Source organism: Macrobrachium nipponense, chromosome 21, assembly GCF_015104395.2.
Source record: "Macrobrachium nipponense isolate FS-2020 chromosome 21, ASM1510439v2, whole genome shotgun sequence".
NCBI lineage: Eukaryota > Metazoa > Arthropoda > Malacostraca > Decapoda > Palaemonidae > Macrobrachium > Macrobrachium nipponense.
Window position 1 is genome coordinate 54440758 of NC_087212.1, and position 20799 is coordinate 54461556.

At 50.4% G+C, this 20799-nt stretch overlaps 1 protein-coding gene across 5 annotated transcripts in view; it reads left to right on the plus strand.

Annotated features, from left to right (window-relative positions):
- LOC135198040 (actin-binding protein IPP-like) overlaps nt 1-20799 on the plus strand; it is a 184922-nt gene that overhangs the window by 36622 nt on the left and 127501 nt on the right. The gene's annotated exons all lie outside the window — the stretch shown is intronic.

Sequence of the window (20799 nt, forward strand, 5' to 3'; positions counted from 1 at the left end):
AGGGTGCCAATCAGCTAAGTATATATCTGCTGGGTAAGTTACTTGTACAAAAATGATATTGTTAAGATACAATAAAGTTTTGTATACATACTTACCTGGCAGATATATACGATTAATGGCCCACCCAGCCTCCCCTCAGGAGACAGGTGGAAGAGAAATTATGGCTTAGAAAACGGGAATAGTTCCAGACCCCGCCACCCAGCGGCGGGAATGGTGGATCACCTGACCTACCTGTCGCGTGTGCCGCGAGTTTTGAAATTCTGTCGGGACGACCGAGTCTATAGCTAAGTATATATCTGCCAGGTAAGTATGTACAAAACTTTATTGTATCTTAACAATATCATTTTTCTTCTTGTTGATGGGAGACTCAAACCAAGCCTGCCATTGTTGGAAAGTTCAAATGCCCTTGGGTGTTTGAATTGCATGATTGATTCACAGTGCCATTATTATTTTTCATTTAAAGCATGGTTTACTGGTGACACCTAGAAGCAAGTACAGGTAGTCCCCAGTTTACAGGTCTTGACCTACTACGTTCTGATCTTATGACGCCTTTTAGAAATATAAAAAAATCTGGTTCTGACGTAACACTGAAAATCTGACATGACGACAAGGTCCCGACATAACACGGAAAACCCAACATTACTGCGGTTCTGACATAACTCAAAAACCTGATGTTACTGTAGTTTGACATAAAAGTGAATACCCGACATTATACTGCCGATTACTTATCGTTCCGACTTACATCGAATTTCAACCTACAACAACCCATAGGAACAGATCTCCGTCACAACTTGGGGACTTTCTGTATTTTCATACACTATTGTTCTAACCCCCGAAATTCCTAATTTGACAAGCTTCAACTAAGCCAGAATCATGTTGTTGCTAAAATGTTGCTTGGAAATGTTCTTGCCCACTCATCACTGGAGGATATATGATATTAGATGGCCATAGTCCTGCTCAGCTCTTCACGAGAGCATCATGCATGTAATAAATATATTTATTCTATTTGCACCTCTTTTGTAATGAGATCTTGTTTGTATCTGAAGACCCAGAGGATAAGATAAGGATACTAGAGGTTAGAGGGCATTAGCTAATTTGAAGGGTTACAATTTTGTTCATGAAACTTACCTGTCAGATATATATATAGCTGTATTCTCTGAAGTCCGACAGAATTTCTAAAAATTACGACACACGTAGTGGGAGTTGGGTGGTTAGTACCCATTCCCGCCGCTGGGAGGCGGGTATCAAGAACCATTCCCATTTTCTATCAGATTTCTTCTGTCGCCGGTGTCGTAAACATCTGTTTACACACCTCCGCCTCAGGATTTTGGAAAACTTTTCATTGCTTGAGTATCCTCTTGACTTTTTGGTTTTTTGGTTTTGGATCGATAGCTTGGCATACGTGACTTTGGACTGTTTTGAATTTGGCTTAGTTTTTTTCCTTAAATATGTCTGGATGTAGTTCGGCTAGCGCCAGGGTGTGTTCGAAAGTGGAATGCAAGGTTAGGCTACCAAAAGCCTTGGTTGATCCTCACACATTGTGTAAAGGGTGTAGGGGGCAAGAGTGTAAATATGATTTGCGCTGTAATGAGTGTGAAAGCTTGGATGATTTACAATGGAAGACGTATGAATCTACGTAAATAAGTTAGAACGTGAGTGTAGGATCAGGAGGTCTTCCTCCAGGAGTAAGTCGGGTAGCAGACAGGGTCTTAATGTATCCCCTTCTAACCCTCCTTTAGATTTTGTGTCTCCTAACCCCGTAATGTTGCCTTCGGGCCCTCAATGGTTGTCTGGAGGGTAATGCCCTTTCGCTTATCCTGGATTCATTGAAGACGCTTGAATCTAAAGTGCTTGCCCTTGAAAACAGGCAAAATAAGTGCAGTGATAGTGCCCCTAGTGAAGTGGAGGGGGCGTCAGATCGGCCCTATAGCACCTCTAGGCTGGGACCTCTGCCGGACTCCCAGGACTCAGGGAGAGGGCATGTCGAAGGCCGAAGGAGGGTTACGGGGACCCCCCACCGATCTGACGTCCCTTCAGCAGTTCCTGTGGACGCTTCCCAGGCTGCTAAGGAGCGTGCTCGAGCACGTATCCTGAAGGATTGTTTCTCGTCTTCCGACGCGTCCTCCCCGCGCAAGGGGTGGGAATCTCGTTCGGATTCGCGACCTTTGAAGAGGACTCTTCAAGATCTTGACGCTTCACGTCATGCTATGTCTGAGTGGCATTCTCCGGAAAGCGTAGCTTTTCCGCCCCAGAAGAAGTCTAGGACGTCATCTGATGATGATGCCAGCGAGCGCCCCAGTCGCTCTAGAGCCAAGGCTGTTCCTGGGAGAAGGAAGAAGGCGTCCCCTCGCCCCTCTCCTTCTCACAAGCGCAGCTCGTCTCCGCGTAAGGAGACATCTCAGACGGAGATCATCATTGCTATGCAACGGCAACTGGACGCTTTACTGAAGCAGAAGGAGACGGTTCCTCGTCGCAGGAAAGACGATAGACTTCCGATCAAGAGAACAAGGCAGTCTTCTCCAACTGCTCCTCTTTCGTCCCCGTCTCCTGATATTTCGCCCTCTAGACTTCGTTCTGCTCCCCAGGGGGTTAGAGAGAGATCTCTTCATGCTCCTCTCTCTTCTCGTAGAGAGGACGCTTGGCGTTCCGACTTCGACGCTTCTGCTGACGACGAGTTTGTAGCTGTCGGACGGACTTCTATGCGTTCTGCCCCTCTTCGACATGAGAGTGTCGACGCTCAACGGTACGCTAGTCGGGTAGCTGATCAAGTTTCTTCGCGGGACGTTCGTAAGGACGCTTCGCGGGACGTTAGAAGAGTCACTACGATGGACGCTCCTTTGGACGCTTCGCTGGACGCTCGGTCGGACGCTGATTTGGACGCTCGAGAGGACGCTAGGTTGGACGCTCAGATGGACGCTCGTAGACGTTGTAGTAAGAGCTCTGTGGACGCGAATGTGGAAGTTCGCTATCACTCGGATGTTGTTCCCGAGGCTTTGGCTGACGCTTCACGTCTTACTTCTTCTTCTTCACCCGTTCGCGGTCTAAAGGTGATTCCTGATCCTGTGACTGTTAAGGATCCGTTACCCTCTTCTTCTCGTCATCATTTGGATAGGAGACTTGGAGCGAAAGGACTTGTGCCTCTTCCTTCGGATTTTCACTCGGGTAAGGAAGAAGGAGAACTTAGCGGTTCTTCTGAGGATGTTGACGAAGAACAACCTGCTACGTCTGCTTCGTCAGATTACCAAGTTTTGGCACGGCTACTTCGTGATTCGTTTGGGGATACTTTCCAGCCTGCTGCCCCTCCTTCTCCTCCTTCTCAGTTTTCGTCGTCGAAGGCAAGCAAGACTCCAGGGTTCGTGAAAATGAAGACGTCTTGTCTACTAAAGAGCTTTCCGAAGGTTAACGCCTGGATGGAGTCTAGGAAAGCAAAGGGAAGGACTACTTTCGCCCTGCCTCCGTCTAGACTTAGCGGTAAGGCAGGGATGTGGTATGAGACAGGCGAGGATTGGGATTGATTGAAAGGTTCCTACGTCTGCTCAAGGTGATTTCGCCAGCGTGGTTGATGCCTCAAGGAGGGTCCTTTTAGCCTCAGCTAAAGTGTCATGGACGACTTCCGAACTGGACCATCTTTTGAAGGGACTGTTTAGGTCCTTAGAGGTCTTCAACTTCTTAGACTGGTGTCTCAGAGCTTTAGACAACCAGTCTCGTAAGCCAGACTCGATCAGCTTGGGGAGCGGTCCAGTGTATTGTCATGCATGGACAAGGCCGTCAGGGATGGCTCAGAGGAAGTTAGCCTCTCATTTTTCAGCAGGGGTGCTTAAGAAAAGGTCGCTTTATTGCAACTTTGCGGCTAAGTCTGTCTCTCCCGCACAGAGGACAGAACTTTTGTATGCTCCCTTCTCGAGTCATCTCTTCCCCCAAGCTATGGTGAAGGATCTGGCAGTTAGTCTTCAAGAGAAAGCCACGCAAGACCTGTTGGCTCAGTCTTCGAGACGTCCGGCTGGCCCTTCAACGTCTTCAGGAGCCCAACCGTTTAGAAAGCAGAAGCCCTTTCGTGGAGGGACTTCCGCTAGATCGTCTCCTCGAGGAAGAAGCCTTCCTAGAGGTAGAGCCCCTTCCAAGTCTAGGGGCAAGAAGTGAGAGATCGTTCCTTCAGCCACCGGTAGGAGCCAGGCTGCAGTTGTTTGCAGAAGCCTGGAGAGAAGAGAGGCGGACACCTGGTCTCTCGACGTCATAGAGAAGGGTTACAAGATCCCTTTCATAAAGCCGCCCCCGTTGACTTCCACTCCCAGGGACTTGTCCCCATCGTATCCTCAAACAAAACGGAAGATACTTTTCGACCTGCTCGAGCAGATGCTCGAGAAACGAGCAGTGGAATAGGTTTTAGACCTGGCAACGCCAGGATTTGTTCCGATACGTAATACAAACCCTCGGTCCTTTAACAATAGGAAGGTAACTAGCGGCAGCTGGGACGGTCGTAAGCTTCGAACAAGGGGAGAACGGTAGTTAACTGCTTGTCCGATCGTGCGCGCGCCCGCGCGCCCGAGAGGTGAAGAATCACTTTTGCTTTCGGCCGCGGGTGTGAAGGACGTGTTCGTCATCGCTCTCTGCCCGCTTCATCGTCGTATGCTTTGTTTATATTGTGTTTTCTACTAATGGTTTGTTTGATCTTGAAAATGAAACTGTAAGTACACTGTTTTCATTTTCATTACTTAATTATGAATCAACATGGAGCTATCGCCGTAGAGGCGGCGATTTCCGCTCTTTTCATGAAATTGAATTGAATTATGTCTCGGTGCCGAGGGCGGGCGCACTCGTGCCGAGTCATGTATTTTGGGCGAAAGTGTGTAATTGAAAGATGTAAGTACTCTTTTTCATTATATTTTTGCCCTGTGCGTTCGTTGCCGAGAGCTTGATTGCGCTCGGCACGAGCCTCTTATTTTGTATGAATAGAATGCAATGAAAGTGGATTCGCAATGCAGTTTTCTTTTCATTTTCATTTATTAATTGCATCAAATTTAATTTTGGATCAATTTCCGCTCTTACCCGGGAATTAATCCTTACGATTTATTGCTGTGAAAGTGAAAATCGCAAGTGCAGTATTGTTCATTTTGTTCATGCCACTTACCTGACAGATATATATATAGCTGCATTTTCTGAAGTCCGACAGAATTTCAAAACTCGCGGCACATGCAGTGGGCGGCCAGGTGGTAGTACCCATTCCCGCCGCTGGGAGGCGGATATCAGGAACCATTCCCATTTTCTATTCATATTTTTTCTGTCGCCGGTCGGTAAACAACTGTTTACAGACCTCTGCTCAGGATTTTTTGGATTTGACTCGCTTTTAAGTATCTGATTGGTTTTTTGGTATTGAATTGGATTGTTGAATTGGCATGCGCGATAGTGGACCGTTTTTTGATTTTGGATTGGCTTTTCTATAAACGATATGTCTGGATCAAGTGCTGTGAGTTTCAGAGTGTGTGTGAGGACTGATTGTAAGGTGAGGCTACCGAAAGCATCGGTAGACCCCCACACAGTATGTATGAGTTGTAGGGGGCATAATTGTTTGGTGGATAATCGGTGCAATGAATGTGAGAGATGACCGATGATGATTGGAGAGTATATGAGTCCTATCGCCTTAAATTGGAGCGCGATAGGATCAGGAGGTCTTCCTCCAGGAGTGGTTCTACCAAAGGTAAGGCTAATATCTCTCCTGTATTAACACCTGTAGAGTTTGCAACCCCTAAACCTGTGTTGCCTTCGGGCTCTGATTCTGTGTCGGGAGAAGCTAATGCTCTCTCTCTTATTTTATTTTGGAGTCTCTACGCACTCTGGAGACCAAAGTGAAAGCCTTGGAAACTGGCTCGGTGCAAGTGTGTGATCGTGCCCCTAGTGTTGTGGAGGGGGCGTCAGATCGGCCCCATAATGCCTCTAGGCCTAGACCTCTATCAGACTCCCAAGACTCAGGGAGTAGGTATGTCGAAAGCCGCAAGAGGGTTACGGGGGCTCCCCACCGCCGATCTGGCGTCCCTTCGACAGGCCTTGTGGCAAAGTCCCAGGCTGCCAAGGAGCGCGCACGAGCGCGCGTCCTGAAAGAGTGCTTTTTCGTCCTCCGAAGCGTCCTCCCCGCCGCAAGGGGTGGAGCGCTCGGAGAGACTCTCGTCCTCTGAAAAGGACGTTTCGTGTTGAGGACGCTTCACGTCCTGTATCGCCGCTTTCGTCGGAGGATGCGTATGACGCTTTTCCGCCTCAGAAAAGGGGTAAGATCTCCTCCGATGAGGACGTTGGGTTGTGTGCACAGGCGCGTCTACTGAGAAGCAGGTAGCTGTACCTGTGAGAAGGAAGGAGGCGTCCCCTCGCCCCTCGTCTTTCTCACGCAGGATCAGTCCTGCTTCCTCTGTTCGTTCTTCTCCAACGAAGAACATTCTTTGTCCTTCAGGACCAGCTATCGACGCTTATGGCTCAGAGGACTCCCCAGCAGCTGTCGAGCCTAAGCGGAGGAAGGACCTTAGACTGCCCGTCAAGAGGACGAAGCAGTCTCCTTCTCCCTCTCCTACTTCGTCTCGTTCGCCGATCGCTTCTCCTTCGGCGATTCGCCGATCTCGTTCGCCGATCGCTTCTCCTTCGGCGATTCGCCGATCTCGTTCGTCCTCTAGAAGGACGTTGCGTCAAGACGCTTTTGAGGAGGACGCTCAGCACGACGTTCGACAGAACGCTCGTCAGGACGCTAGGCAGGACGCTAGGCAGGACGCTTGGCAGGACGCTTGGCAGGACGTTCGGCAGGACGCTCGACAGGACGCTTGTCAGGACGCTCGGCAGGACGCTCGGCAGGACGCTAGGCAGGACGTTCGTCAGGACGCTCGCCAGGACGCTCGCCAGGACGCTCGGCAGGACGCTTGGCAGGACGCTCGGCAGGACGCTTGGCAGGAAGCTCTCCAGGACGTTCAGGGCTCTTTTCAAGACGCTGTTGGGGGACTCCGACTAAGAAGTCGTACCCCAAGACGCTAGTTTGCGCGCACTTAAGGCACGTATTCCAGCTAAACTGTTCTTCCCTTTCGTTTTTAAAGCAAACGTAACGGACGCCTTCCCTCTGGCAAATGAGGCTGCCTCGGGTGGCCGCTAAGGACGCTCGTCCTCGTCAGGACGCTCTACCTGCTTCAAGTGGTAAGCGGTCATAAAGGAAGACAGCCGAAAATAAGGCTTCATCTAGTAAGGATAGGGGTCCTTTGATTAAGTCAAGACCCGACATTAGTACGCCCTCTCCAGACAGGCGGTCTCCGCTTCCATGTAGAGAAGAAGGAGAGCTGAGTAGTTCGGCTGACTCGGTTGAAGAGGAACCTTCTGCGGCTCCTTCAATATCAGACTATAAAGTTCTCGTGCGGCTGTTGCGTTCTTCTTTCGAAGACAAGTTTCAGCCTGCAGCTCCAAGTCTCCTCCTTCGCAGTTTTTCATCATCTAAAACTGGTAAAACCCCGGAGTTTGTGGAGATGAAACTTCGCTCTCCACTAAACGTGCGTTTAAGAAAACTCCACAAGGATTGGGATGCGGTTTTACGAAGGAGAGATCAAGGCAAGACGACTTTCGCCTTGCCTCCAGCTAGACTCAGCGGGAAAGGGGGCGGGGCATTTGGTATAGAACCAAAGAAGAAGTAGGAGTTCGTATCCCTTCTCAGCTCAAGGAGATTTCTCCAGCTTGGTGGATTCGCAGAGGAGTCTCTTTTATCCTCTGCTAAAGTGACCTGGACCTCTACGGAGACGGACCATCATTTTGAAGGGTCTGCTCCAGACTCTTGAAGTGTTAACTTCCTGACTGGTGCTTGTGAGTTCTGGATCTGCAAGCGAGAAGCCCAGAAATCTCTCAGTCTGGGGAGCTGTCCAGCGTGTTAGCATGTATGGACAAAGCCGTCAGGGATGGTTCGGAGGAGATCGTGTCTCATTTTGGAACGGCCTTATTGAAGAAGAGGGCTTTGCTGTGCAATTTCACAGCTCGTTCGGTAACTCCAGCTCAGAAAGCGGATTTGCTGTTTTCTCCTCTTTCGAACCATCTCTTCCCCCAGACTTTAGTAAAGGAACCTGACTAACAGTTTGCAGGAGAAAGCAAACGCAGGACCTTTTGGCCCAGTCTACAAGACGTTCAGCAGTACCTTCAACCTCTTCAGCTGCGGTGCGACCGCCGAAGAAGGTTAAGCCCCCTTTCGTGGGGCTCCCCCCTCGAGAGCAGCTCCTCGAGGGAGATGGGTTTTCACGAGGAAGAGCTTCCTTTAAGTCAAAGCCTTCCAAGTGAGAAGCATGTCCTTCAGACACCAGTCGGAGCCAGACTGAAGTTTTTTGCGAGTGGAGAGAGAGGGACACGGACTCTTGGTCCCTCAAGATCGTGGAGCAGGGGTACAAGATCCCCTTTTTAGATCTCCTCCTCTCTTTCTACGACTCCCAGAGACCTTTCTCCATCCTATCAGGGAGAGAAGAAGCAAGTATTATTCGATCTCCTTCAACAAATGATCGAGAAAAGAGCGGTGGAACAAGTCGCGGACCTGGGGTTCACCCAGGTTTTTACAACAGGACTTTCCTAGTACCGAAGCAGTCGTCAGGTTGGCGTCCAGTCTAGATGTAAGCAGGCTCAATCTTTTCGTGGAAAAGACCAAATTCACGATGGAGACGCCTCATTCTGTTCTGGGAGCCTTGAGACCGGGCGATTGGATGGTGTCCTTAGACTTGCAGGACGCGTACTTTACATCCCGATCCACCCTCTTTCAAGAAAGTATCTAAGGTTTGTCTTAGACAAAAAAGTGTGGCAGTTCAGAGCTATGTGTTTCGGCCTGACCACGGCTCCAATGGTGTTCGCTGTAGTCATGAAGAACGTGGCGAGGTGGCTACACTCTTCGGGGATAAGAGTTTCCCTGTACCTCGACGACTGGCTGATCAGAGCGTCGTCGAGAGAGAAGTGTCTGAAGGACTTGCAGTTCACTTTAGCCCTAGCAAAGTCCCTGGGACTTCTAGTCAACCTCGAAAAGTCGCATCTGACCCCAACACAGTCCATCGTGTATCTAGGGGATTCAGATGGATTCAGTGGCTTTTCGAGCGTTTCCGTCCCAGGAACGTCAGCGGCTAGGCTTAGAGAAGATCTCAGCCTTCCTAGGGAAAGAGACTTGCTCGGCGAGGGAATGGATGAGTCTGCTGGGGACCATTTCCTCGCTAGAAAGGTTTGTTTCCTTGGGAAGACTGCACCTCAGGCCTCTCCAATTTTTCCTTGCGGACGAGTGGAAGGCCAAGGACGATCTCAATGCCATATTGAGAATATCGCTTCCGATAAAGAACCATCTAGGATGGTGGTTGGACCCTCAGAAGCTTCAGGAGGTTTTTTTCTTTTGGTGTTGTCCCATAAGTTTCTTGGAGCCCCGACCATAGTGTTGTTCTCCGACGCTTCCATCACGGGCTTGGGAGCAACACTAGGAGGGAAGGAAGTGTCAGGCTCCGGAGAGGGGAACAGGTAGCCTGGCATATAAATGTCAAAGAACTGGCAGCAATATTTCTGTCCCTGCAGTTCTTCGAAAGGAGTTTGAAGAACAAGATTGTTCAGGTGAACTCGGACAATACCACAGCACTCGCTTATTTAAAAAATCAGGGAGGAACACACTCCAGAACTTTGTTTTCCCTGGCGAGAGAGATTCTGCTGTGGGGCAAAAAGAGAAGAAATGTGACAATCCTGACGAGGTTCATTGCAGGAGTGCAAAACGTCAGGGCAGATCTTCTCAGTCGTCGGGAACAAATCCTACCGACGGAATGGACCTTGAACGAAGACGTGTGTCGAGACTTTGGACTTTGTGGGGACGTCCGCTGGTCGACTTATTCGCGACGTCAAGGACCAAGAGACTTCCTCTTTATTGCTCCCCGGTCCTGGATCCAGAAGCGATTCGCGGGTAGACGCGTTTGCTTTGGAATTGGACGGGTACTAGACCTGTACGCCTTCCCACCATTCAAGATTTTGGGGGAAGTCATGAGGAAGTTTGCGGCCTCAGAAGGGACGAGGTTGACCCTGATCGCTCCGATGTGGCCAGCGAGAGAATGGTTCACAGAGGTCATGTCTTTCCTTGTAGACTTTCCAAGGACATTGCCCTGGGAGGAAAGATCTACTCTAACAGCCTCACTTCGAAAGGTTTCACCAAAACCTCTCCGCTCTGGTCTGACTGCGTTCAGACTATCGAAAAGTTGGCCAGAGTGAGAGGTTTTCGAAAGCAGCTGCGAGAGCAATCGCACATGCAAGACGTGCTTCCACAAGAGCTGTTTACCAATCGAAGTGGGCTTCCTTCAGGGCATGGTGTAAAAAGGAGGGAGTTTCCTCTTCCTCGACCTCTGTGAACCAGATAGCTGATTTTCTGCTCTTTCTTCTCAGGAATGTGCAGAAATTAGCGGTCCCTACCATCAAGGGATATAAAAGCATGTTGTCAGCGGTTTTTAGGCACAGAGGCCTTGACCTTTCTGACAACAAGGACATTCATGACCTTTTAAAATCTTTCGAGACTTCGAAGGTTCCTCAAATGAGACCTCCGTCATGGAACCTTGACGTGGTCCTTAAGTTCCTTATGTCAAGTCCTTTCGAACCGCTTCAGCAGCGTCTTCTTCGAAAATTTGACAAGGAAAGGCTCTTTTTCCTAACTTCTCTTGCGACGGCTAAGAGAGTTAGTGAGATTCAAGCGTTTAGTAATTTAATGGGATTCAAAGGAGACAATGCTGTCTGCTCGTTGAACCCAACTTTCTTGGCGAAGAATGAAAATCCTTCGAATCCTTGGCCGAAAACTTTCGAGATCAAGGGTATGTCAAGTCTGGTGGGCCAAGAACCAGAGAGAGTCCTGTGCCCGGTCAGGGCTCTCAAGTTCTATGTACATAGAACAAAAGAGGTAAGAGGTCCCTCAAGGTAATCTCTGCTCTGTGAGAGACCAGAGTTACCTTTATCGAAGAATGCTGTTGCTTTCTTTCTAAGGGACGTCATTAAGGAGGCTCATTCATCTTTCCAGAAGATGATTTGAGCCTCTACGAGTGAAAGCTCACGAAGTTCGAGCTGTCGCTACCTCTCTGGCCTTCCAAAAGAACATGTCAATCAAGGACATTCTTGATTGCACCTTTTGGAGGAGTAACTCCGTCTTCGCCTCACATTACCTAAGGGATGTGAGAACGATTTATGACGATTGTAATTCACTGGGGCCATAACTTATTTCTGCGGACACAGTCTTGGGGTCCGGAAGTAGCTCTTTCCCTATCCCTTAGTTAGGATTAGGTTATTGTTGTTGTGTTTTTAGGTTGTGGTGAGTCTTATGAAGATCTCCATCCTTTAGTTAGTTTAAGGGTTTTTTTGAATACTTGGTCAGGTGGTGGTCAGTTGCTTCGTTGCCCTCATATGTATGGCCTCGATGGTCTTGTCACGTTGAGGTCTCGTACCCGTTGACAGATTCATCCAGAGCGCACCAGCACTACAGGTCTCCTCCTGGCTGGCAACTCTGATTTAAGCAAAAGCAGCCTTAAGTGACAGTAATCACATAGTCTACTTTGCAAACAGGTGAGGAACCAAGATGTATATCATCTACTTAATTTAAGTTTTCCTAAAATCCTATTCTGTCTCTTCCCACCATCCGAAGGTGGGATTCAGCTATATATATATCTTGACCAGGTAAGTGGCATGAAACAAAATGTTATTGTTATTATACAATTAAGTTTGTTCATACTTACCTGGCAGATATATATAATTAAATTGCCCGCCCTCCTCCCCTCAGGAGAAAGTGGCATTAATAAATATGAATAGAAAATGGAATGGTTCTGATATCCGCCTCCCAGCGGCGGGAATGGGTACTACCACCTGGCCGCCCCACTGCGTGTGCCGCGAGTTTTGAAATTCTGTCGGACTTCAGAAAATGCAGCTATATATATATCTGCCAGGTAAGTATGAACAAACTTAATTGTATAATAACAATAACATTTTCATATATATTTATAATAGCATCATATTATTATGGATCAAGTTTCCGCTCTTACCCGGGAATTGATCTTTCCCCTTTAAGTTCTATGAAGTGAATCGCAAGTGCAGTATTCTGTTTCATTTTCATATTACTTTTCACTGCTGTGCGGGGGTAGGGGAAGCGAAGGTCTGCCAGGAAGTCGTCGGAAAGCTCTCCCGCGACTCCCTTGGTATCCGATTCTTCGTCTTCTTTCCTTCCCCCCGCCCAGCTTCCTCATATTTTGTATTTGGGGTCTTCCTTCCGTTCGGGGTGGGGCATGTCTCCCCCCCGTGCGTGAGGGAACCCCTCTTACTAATCTGTCTGTGCTACCGCAGGTGCTACATCCGTGGGAGACGACCTTGGACAGGTATGGGCCACTGCGTCTGCAGGGCGTGCCTAGCATCCACGACTCGCCTGCAGCGTCTAGCGAGGTCTGGGCGGTGATCTTGGAGCTGTCTCCACTACAATCTTCACGGCCGCTAATGCTGCTTCCCCCCGCTGGAGGTCTACACTCCCCATGCTGTGTCAGTGACGCCGTCTGCCGCTTCTAGGGCCGGTCGCCGCCCGTACCGAGGAGGGGTATGCCGCTGCCGCCGGTGTTTTGTTTTCTTCGTGTTGCCTGCCCCAGACTTCCGCTGTTCCAGCAGCTCGCCCCTGGACCGGCCGCCAGTACCAGGTTCCCGCTGGCTGCCAATGATTCTACGAGGCGATGGCTGGGCCTGCCGTACCTGTCGCTGATGGTGGTTCCCGCTACTGGCTTGGCTGTCCTTCTGTGTTTACCGCTGCCGCTGTTCCTGCCGCTCCTGAGCTGGTTGCTGTTCTGTGTCCTGGTTCCTGCCCTGTCCATGTGGTGCCCTGTCTTCCCCAGTCCCAGGTCCTTCCGGACAGGTGCAGTCGGGCCGTGGTTGCTTCGGCAATAGGCCCGACTCCGGCCTAGATGGAGGACCTGACGACTGTTTCCTGCGTGAGCTGACGAAGAAGAGGAAGGTGTCATCTTCGTCTTCGTCTGCTGGCTGCCTCTTCCCCCCTTCGACTCTAAGGCCCATAAGCCGAAGAAGAAGAAGGCTGCCAACCCCCCCCCCTAAGAAGTCTCCTTCGGGAACTTCTAAGGGCCCGTCCCACCTCGGTGGGACGGGGGTCCTTCTGCTGGTCGTCCTGCTCCTTCGGGAGCGGGGCCCGTCTCCCCATTCCGTAAGGAAGAGATAGACTGGGGACAGAGGAGTATCGGTTAGCTCTCTGTACTTCCTCGCCTGGTGCTAGCGGCGATGCCGCTACGCCAGGTTCCGGCTCGGTCTCTCGTTCGCGGGATGATCCCGAGTGTACGCTCTCCCTCGGGAGACGTGCAGCCAAAGTTTCGGCGCCAGAGTTCGCTCGGCGCCAAAGACCACGGCACGGAGCAGAAGGCTGGCGAGAACCGCTCAGGTGACTCTTGCCAGGCCAGCGGCCGCTCTCGCAGCGACCAGCTGGTAACCGGGTTTTCCCCCTAAGAAGACTCCTTCGGGAACTTCGAAGGGCTCGTCACACTCCGGTGTGACGGGGGGGTTCTTCTGCTGGTCCTCCTGTTCCTTCGGGAACGGGGCCCGTCTCCCCTTCTGAGAAGAAGAAGAAGACGGGGACCAAGGGTGTGCTGGCTACCGCTGGTACACCCTCGCCTGGTCTTGGCAGCTCTGCTGCTAAGCCAGGTACCGGCTCGGTTTTTCTCGTCCGCGAGAAGTTTCCGAGTGTACGGTCTCCTTCGTACCGTGCAGCCAAAGTTAAGACGCCTGAGTTCGCTCAGCATCATGACCGAGGCACGGAGCAGAAGACTGTCGAGAGCCGCTCAGGTGACTCTCGCCAGGCAGCGGCCGCTCTCGTAGCGACCAGCCGGTACCTCGGGTGGATGTGACGGTCTCTGACCGGCCACAGGTTGAGGCTGGGAAGAGGTCCCCCAGGTCCCCTCGACCGACGGTACCAGCCTCGGCTGGTACCAGCGGTTTGACGTGCCGCGAGGACGCTCACCGGTCTCACCGCGAAAGCGAGCTCTGCAGGTCACCTGACCGCCGCTCCACAGGGATCCGGGCGGATACGGTGACCAGCAGCAGCTCGTCTGACGCACGGGACCGGGGTCGACGTGGCTCAGTCGAGCCGTCGCCACAGGTGAGTGGCACGGCCAGGCCTGCAGATCGATCCCCACCGCGGGTTGGTGATCGGCTGCAGCCCCCCACGTACGCTGGTCCTGCCAGCGAGCGGGGGGGGAGCGTCAGGTCTGTCTCTCCACTACCGTCAATTTCCTCGGGCTACACCGGGAAGAGCGAGGTAGCTAGGAGTGATCGTGAGAGGTGCGCCGCTCACGATCCGTCACGACGCCGCACGTGCCACGTATGGTCTTAGGACCAACCAGGACGTACGCGCAAGTGATTGGAGGCGACCGTCAGGGGGGGGAAGTGAGGGGGTAGCGTCAGTTCTGTCTCTCCGATACCTTCAACTTCCTGGCATACGCCAGGAAGAGCGAGGTATAATAGGAGTATCGTGAGATTGCGCCGCTCACGATCCCGTCCACGACGCCGCACGTGCCAGGTATTGTCTTAGAAACCAACCAGACGTACGCGCAAGTGATTGGAGGCAAAACCCGTCAGGGATCTGTTGCTGGTCCTTCTCTGAAGGAGGAGGGTCTTGGGGAGCTGCTCTTGTTGGAGGGACTGGACGGTCCCTACTCCTCAAGACGCTGTAACTTCCGAGATTCAGAGTAACTTTGCCCAGGTTATTGCACTGATTCGTCAGCACATCGACCTGGGGGGAAGGATCGCCGCTCCCACCAGCAGAGCCCATGTCTCTGCTCGAGTCGTTTGGGGCCCGAGAGGGAACCCAAACCGACGGTGGGTTTGCCGCGATCGGAGCTTGCCGATTCTGTCTTTGACCAGAGTCTCTCGTAATCGGACAAGAAGGCTCTCTCTCAGTTCTGGCCGGTCGATCAAGCTACTTCCACCTCCTCTACTGCGACAGCGGCGTTTTCTACGTGTCTTCGGACACCGTATTTAAATACTCCTTCGGTCTCCTGAGAGGTTTCGACCTCGACGAGGACTGGAATGAGTCGGAGGACGGTATCGGCTCTCTCCTGTCAGGTGTCGATCAGCCCACCCAGACGACGTTTCACAGTTTGGCGGCAGACCCTTACTACAGTGAGAGGTTCGTAACCCTCCTCGGGAAAACGTTTTAATCCTGACCGATACGTTTTCCCAGACTCTGAGAGGCCATCGCCGCAAGGCGATGGGCTGCTCCTACTCTTCTCCATAACTGCTAGTTCCACTGGGGAAGGCGAGCGAGTATCCAATTCCTCCCCATTCATTCCTCTCTCCTTACGGCTACGAGGGAAAGGGGAGGGATCCTACAGAGATTTCTCTGTAGGATTCCACGTTGGGGACTGCGCTACCGCGGGGGACCTTCGGGTCCTACCTGACGTAAGCCCCGGTCGTTGAGGAGGGATCCTGCCCCATTCTCAATTTCTACGGGAATCGAGAGGACCACCAGCCGATATTGTTTGACGAATTCGGTGGGGGTTTCGCAGACTGCTTAGAATTCTACGGAATTTCTAGCGCCCATTCAGAGTGTTAAGAGTTTCTTACGATCTAAACACTTAGGCGAGACCACGGTCCAAAGTGAGCGAGACGAGAATCCCCGATATGTTACACGATAATCGGGAACCTCGCCTATGCTCGAATTCCTGAATTTCTAGCATTAGGAAGAAGACTGCTGCTGAAAGAAGACTATCTCACAATAGGCGACCAACCTGGAATAGAGAAGAACGGACGGGAATATCCAGTTTGGCTTGAACTATCGTCTTAGTATTCTGTTCACCATTGAAGCTTTCCTTCGAGGAAGACTTCTTCACTCTCTTTGATAGAGACCGAAGGTGGTCGATCTCCAATCCTTATTTTGTTTTCTTGAAGGAAAGAATTTAGGATGGAGATCGTTGTTCAGAATCCTACAAATATACTACGTATATTAACCTCGCGACATGATTCTGCTAAGCAGTTGAATGGTCCAGAGGGGTAGGCGCATATCCTGGTTATTCTACGGATTGCGACTTAGACGAAAAGTATTCTAATTGAACTGCAACTCGGGTTGCCTGCAACCTCCCAGGAGTTTCCAGTTTCAATTTTATATACTTATGGTGTTGTCAACAACAACACCATTTAAGCTTTTATATTTTACCGAAATTCGTTTCGCATAAATATAATTGCTCGAGCATCTACTTTATGCTCGGTGGTTCTAGCCGAACGCATTCCTTCGTGGAAAGGATTACTTGGCAACTCAGGATGACGAGTCAGCGACAGCTACTGCGTATTGAATTGCCCGAGGCATTTCAGTACCAGCTGCCGCTTTGAGATAGACGGTTGGTTATGTCTTTGATTGAATACCAACCGTATCTCTGCCCAACAATCACGGACTTAAGTCTCTGATTAACGGGGATTCATCGCATACATGAATGACCATCTACTGCTGTGACGCTAGTATTCATCGTCTTCGGTATTGCGAGAATTTTAAACAGAGATATCTATTCGACTCTCATCTTTCTGTTTACCGCACAGTAACAGAATTCTGTAATAGTCTCTTGCTGCATCGTATCTCGATAATGCGAATGATTTTTGCGGAATCTGAGTTTTGTCCTCAAAATATCTTGTATCGGAGGTGTGCAATTGTTCATTGTTCACCCGGATTAGCAGATGTATTGAAAGACATCGCCTACTCCCACACTGCCAGCTCTACTTCCAAACGTTCAGCCCATGAGCAGTAGTTCTTCAGGCGGCTCTCCCCTGTGTTTCATTACTGAAGAACGCCCGCTTTCACTGCACACCGGACAGCAAATGAAATGGCGGTTTAGCGTTTTCAGTCATTTGTAAGCACAGTTTTAGAATCTTGAGATTCCTTCTCTCGATTCAGCTGGAAGACGTAGGTTGCATTCATTGCCCTACCTTCGTCTTCAACGTCACATAGTGTTGTTTCTCCTTAAGCTGAGATTCAACGTCTATGAGATTTTCTTGCCATCAGGGACCTCGGTCTTTTGAAGGCAATTGACTTTCGCCTTTTGAGCTTATGCATTAAGAGAATCATCGCCGCGCCGTACCGGCATCGGTGACTAACAAATATTTTATTTGTTTGGTCTCTCAGCATAACTCTTTAAAGGCGAAGGTCACGTGACTTACCCGGATGCTTGGACAACTTGCCTCACTGATTCCGAACCAGTCAGTCGGCAGCTGTCAGAGCGCCCTAGTCAGTTACGAACTATTCTGTGACTTAGTTCGGTTGTTCCAGAGCAATCATTACTTCGTCTTAATAGCTTGTCAGTATGAGTACTGTACATAACCAAAGTCGAGAAGAGGGATAGGTCATACAACTATCCCCTCTTTTGCGTCTTAGGTAACTGCATGACTTCTCTTGAGAAGTCAAAGGCCACAAAGGGATGGGGATTTGTGACGCTCGATTTCGTACCGATCTTCGTAGCGAAGACTCAGAACCCTTCGGTAACTGACGATTGGTTCGAGTCCTTCACAATACCCTCCCTAATGGACTTCACCGCCTCCGATACGAAGGCTATGCTGCTTTTGTCCTGTGAAGGCGCGACGGAGCTGTCTGAGAAACTCGCACACCCCGGATGAGTGTGGACGCCTCTTCATCATTCTCTCGCGTTCCGCAAGAACTTCTCCGTGGCGCAGGTAATGAAGGCAGGCGCTTGGTCCAACCGGACCGCATGCACCTCCTTCTACCTTCGGGATATTGCCCACAGTTCCTTGGATTCTTTTTCCTTGGGAACCGTGGTGGTTGCTCAACACGTTGTGTAGTTAACCCAGACCCTCGCAGGCTGAACAGCATCGAGTCCTGGTGTGGGACCGTAAGAATGGATGAGGAATGAGAGTGTGACTGGCTCCTCTTCCCACCCTCTTTTTCTTCCCTCTACCTCTGGGTAGAGGGACACGGTCGTCACCCTGCTGGGTAAGGATGAGATGCAGGTGAGCTACTCAATAGAGCACCATCCTATCCCTTTCAGTAGGGATAGGAGTAAATATCCACCACTTCCTCCAACATGGGGGAGGAAGTGGATGCCAATTTGAGACAAACCCATCATTTTATGATTGTCTCTTGCAAACAGGGAGCAAGTTCTTGCTGCTGGTACGAAGAGATACGCTTGCCTCCTCCTCTTAGTACGTTGGCCCAGAGGTCTGACCATTGATCCTGCGGTGCACACCCCGATCAATCGGACAGAGGTTTGGATCCCTCCCTTGCTCTTACGACCAGGGAGGCACTCCAGGTTGGACGAACACCAGTCTGTTCACCAAAAAGACTCAGATTCCTCCCACTAAGAAGTGAGTCTTCCTATTGTTAAAGGACCGAGGGTTTGTATTACGTATCGGAACAAATGACAATTTGTCGAAAATTGCATTTTTCCTAACTATACAAACCTGAGGTCCTTTACATATAGTCCCACCTCATGCCACCCCTCACTCTGCAACTTTTTGCATGGGCCTAAAGCAAAAGTGATTCTTCACCTCTCGGGCGCGCGGGCGCGCGCACGATCGGACAAGCAGTTAACTACCGTTCTCCCCTTGTTCGAAGCTTACGACCGTCCCAGCTGCCGCTAGTTACCTTCCTATTGTTAAAGGACCTCAGGTTTGTATAGTTAGGAAAAATGCAATTTTCGACAAATTGTCATTTTACAACAGATTGTTTCTTGTACCGAAACAATCGGGAGGGTGGCGGCCGGTCTTGGACGTAAGTCGTCTAAACCTCTATATAGAAAAGCAGAGGTTCAAGATGCAGACACCTCAGTCAGTTCTGGGGGCCTAAGACCTGGAGATTGGATGGTATCACTCGACCTACAGGACGCCTACTTTCACGTCCCGATACATCCCCAATCGATGAAGTACCTTCGGTTCGTACTGAAAGGGAAGGTCTTTCAATTCAGAGCTCTTTGTTTCGGACTGAGTACGGCCCCTTTTATCTTCACCATCTTAATGAAGAACGTGGCGAGGTGGCTCCATCTTTCCAACATCAGAATCTCGCTCTATCTGGACGACTGGCTCATACGAGCCTCCTCGCAGACCCGGTGCCTGAAGGACTTGCAAACGACTCTGTCTTTAGCTGCGTCCCTGGGACTTCTGGTGAACTTCGAAAAGTCACATCTGACCCCAACACAGTCCATCGTGTATCTGGGGATTCAGATGGATTTTCAGTGGCTTTTCGGGCTTTTCCGTCCCAGGAACGTCAGCAACAAGGCATAGGAAAAAGTGTCAGCCTTTCTAGGGAAGGATTCATGCTCGGTGAGGGAATGGATGAGTCTGCTGGGGACCATTTCCTCGCTGGAGAAGTTTGTTTCCCTGGGAAGGCTACACCTCCGACCTCTTCAGTTCTTTCTGTCGGACAACTGGACAGACAAGGACAACTTCGACATGAAGTTAAGCATCTCGGAAGAGGTGAAGAACCATCTAAGATGGTGGCTCGATCCGTTGGAAGCTGTCAGAGGGCATATCCCTCAAGCTTCAGAACCCCGACCTAGTGTTGTTCTCCGACGCGTCATCCACGGGGTGGGGAGCAACTCTAGAGGAAAGTGTCAGGTACCTGGAGAGGGGAACAGGTAACCTGGCATATCAACTTCAAAGAGCTGGCAGCGGTTCAATTAGCGCTCCAGTTCTTCCAGAACAAAGTCTCCCGTCGTGTAGTTCAAGTCAACTCGGACAACACCACAGCCCTGGCATACTTGAAGAAACAAGGAGGAACACACACTCGCTCCCTGTTCGCTCTAGCGAAAGAGATTCTACTTTGGGCAAAGGAGAGAGAGAAGTCACGATATTGACAAGGTTCATTGCCGGAGTCGAGAACGTCCGGGCAGATCTCCTCAGTCGACAAGAACAGTTATTGCGACAGAGTGGACCCTCAATCAAGACGTATGCCAGGAGCTGTGGGGTCTTTCTTTGGGGATGTCCCTTAGTGGACATCTTTGCAACGTCAAGGGAACGGCGAGGACTTCCCCAGTATTGCCTTCCCCGGTTCTCGATCCGGGAGCAGTAGCAGTAGACGCCCTTCTATGGGATTGGACGGGCCTAGATCTGCTAGCGCTTTTTCCCGCCCCCCTGTTCAAGATCCTGGGGGAGGTGATGAGAAAATTCGCAGCATCGGAGGGGACGAAGTTGACTTTAATCGCCCCCTTTTGGCCCGCAGCGATCTGGTTCACAGAGGTGATGTTCTACCTGGTGGATTATCCGAGATCTCTTAACCGTTAAGGAGATCTACTCAAACAGCCCCACTTCGAGAGGTACCACAAAAACCTCTCCGCTCTGAGTCTGACTGCGTTCAGACTATCCAAAAGTTGGCCAGAGCGAGAGGTTTTTCGAAATCAGTGGCTAAAGCTATCGCCACCGCGAGGAGACCATCATCAATCGCGGTTTACCAATCGAAGTGGGCAGCCTTTAGAAGTTGGTGTAAGAGAAAAGGAGTTTCCTCTACCACTACCTCTGTGAGCCAGATCGCCGACTTCTTGCTTTATCTTAAACAAGATCTGAAGCTTGCAGTGTCAACCATTAAAGGCTACAGAAGCGTCTTATCTGTAGTTTTTCGCCATAGAGGTCTTGACCTCGCTAATAACAAGGATCTCCATGATCTATTGAGATCTTTCGAGACGACCAAGGTGCCGCTACCGAAGTTACCTTCGTGGAACCTGGATGTGGTCCTCAAATATTTAATGTCAAATCGCTTTGAACCTCTTTACTCTACGTCTCTACGAGATTTGACGAAGAAAACTGTATTCCTAACTGCTCTGGCGACGGCGAAGAGAGTTAGCG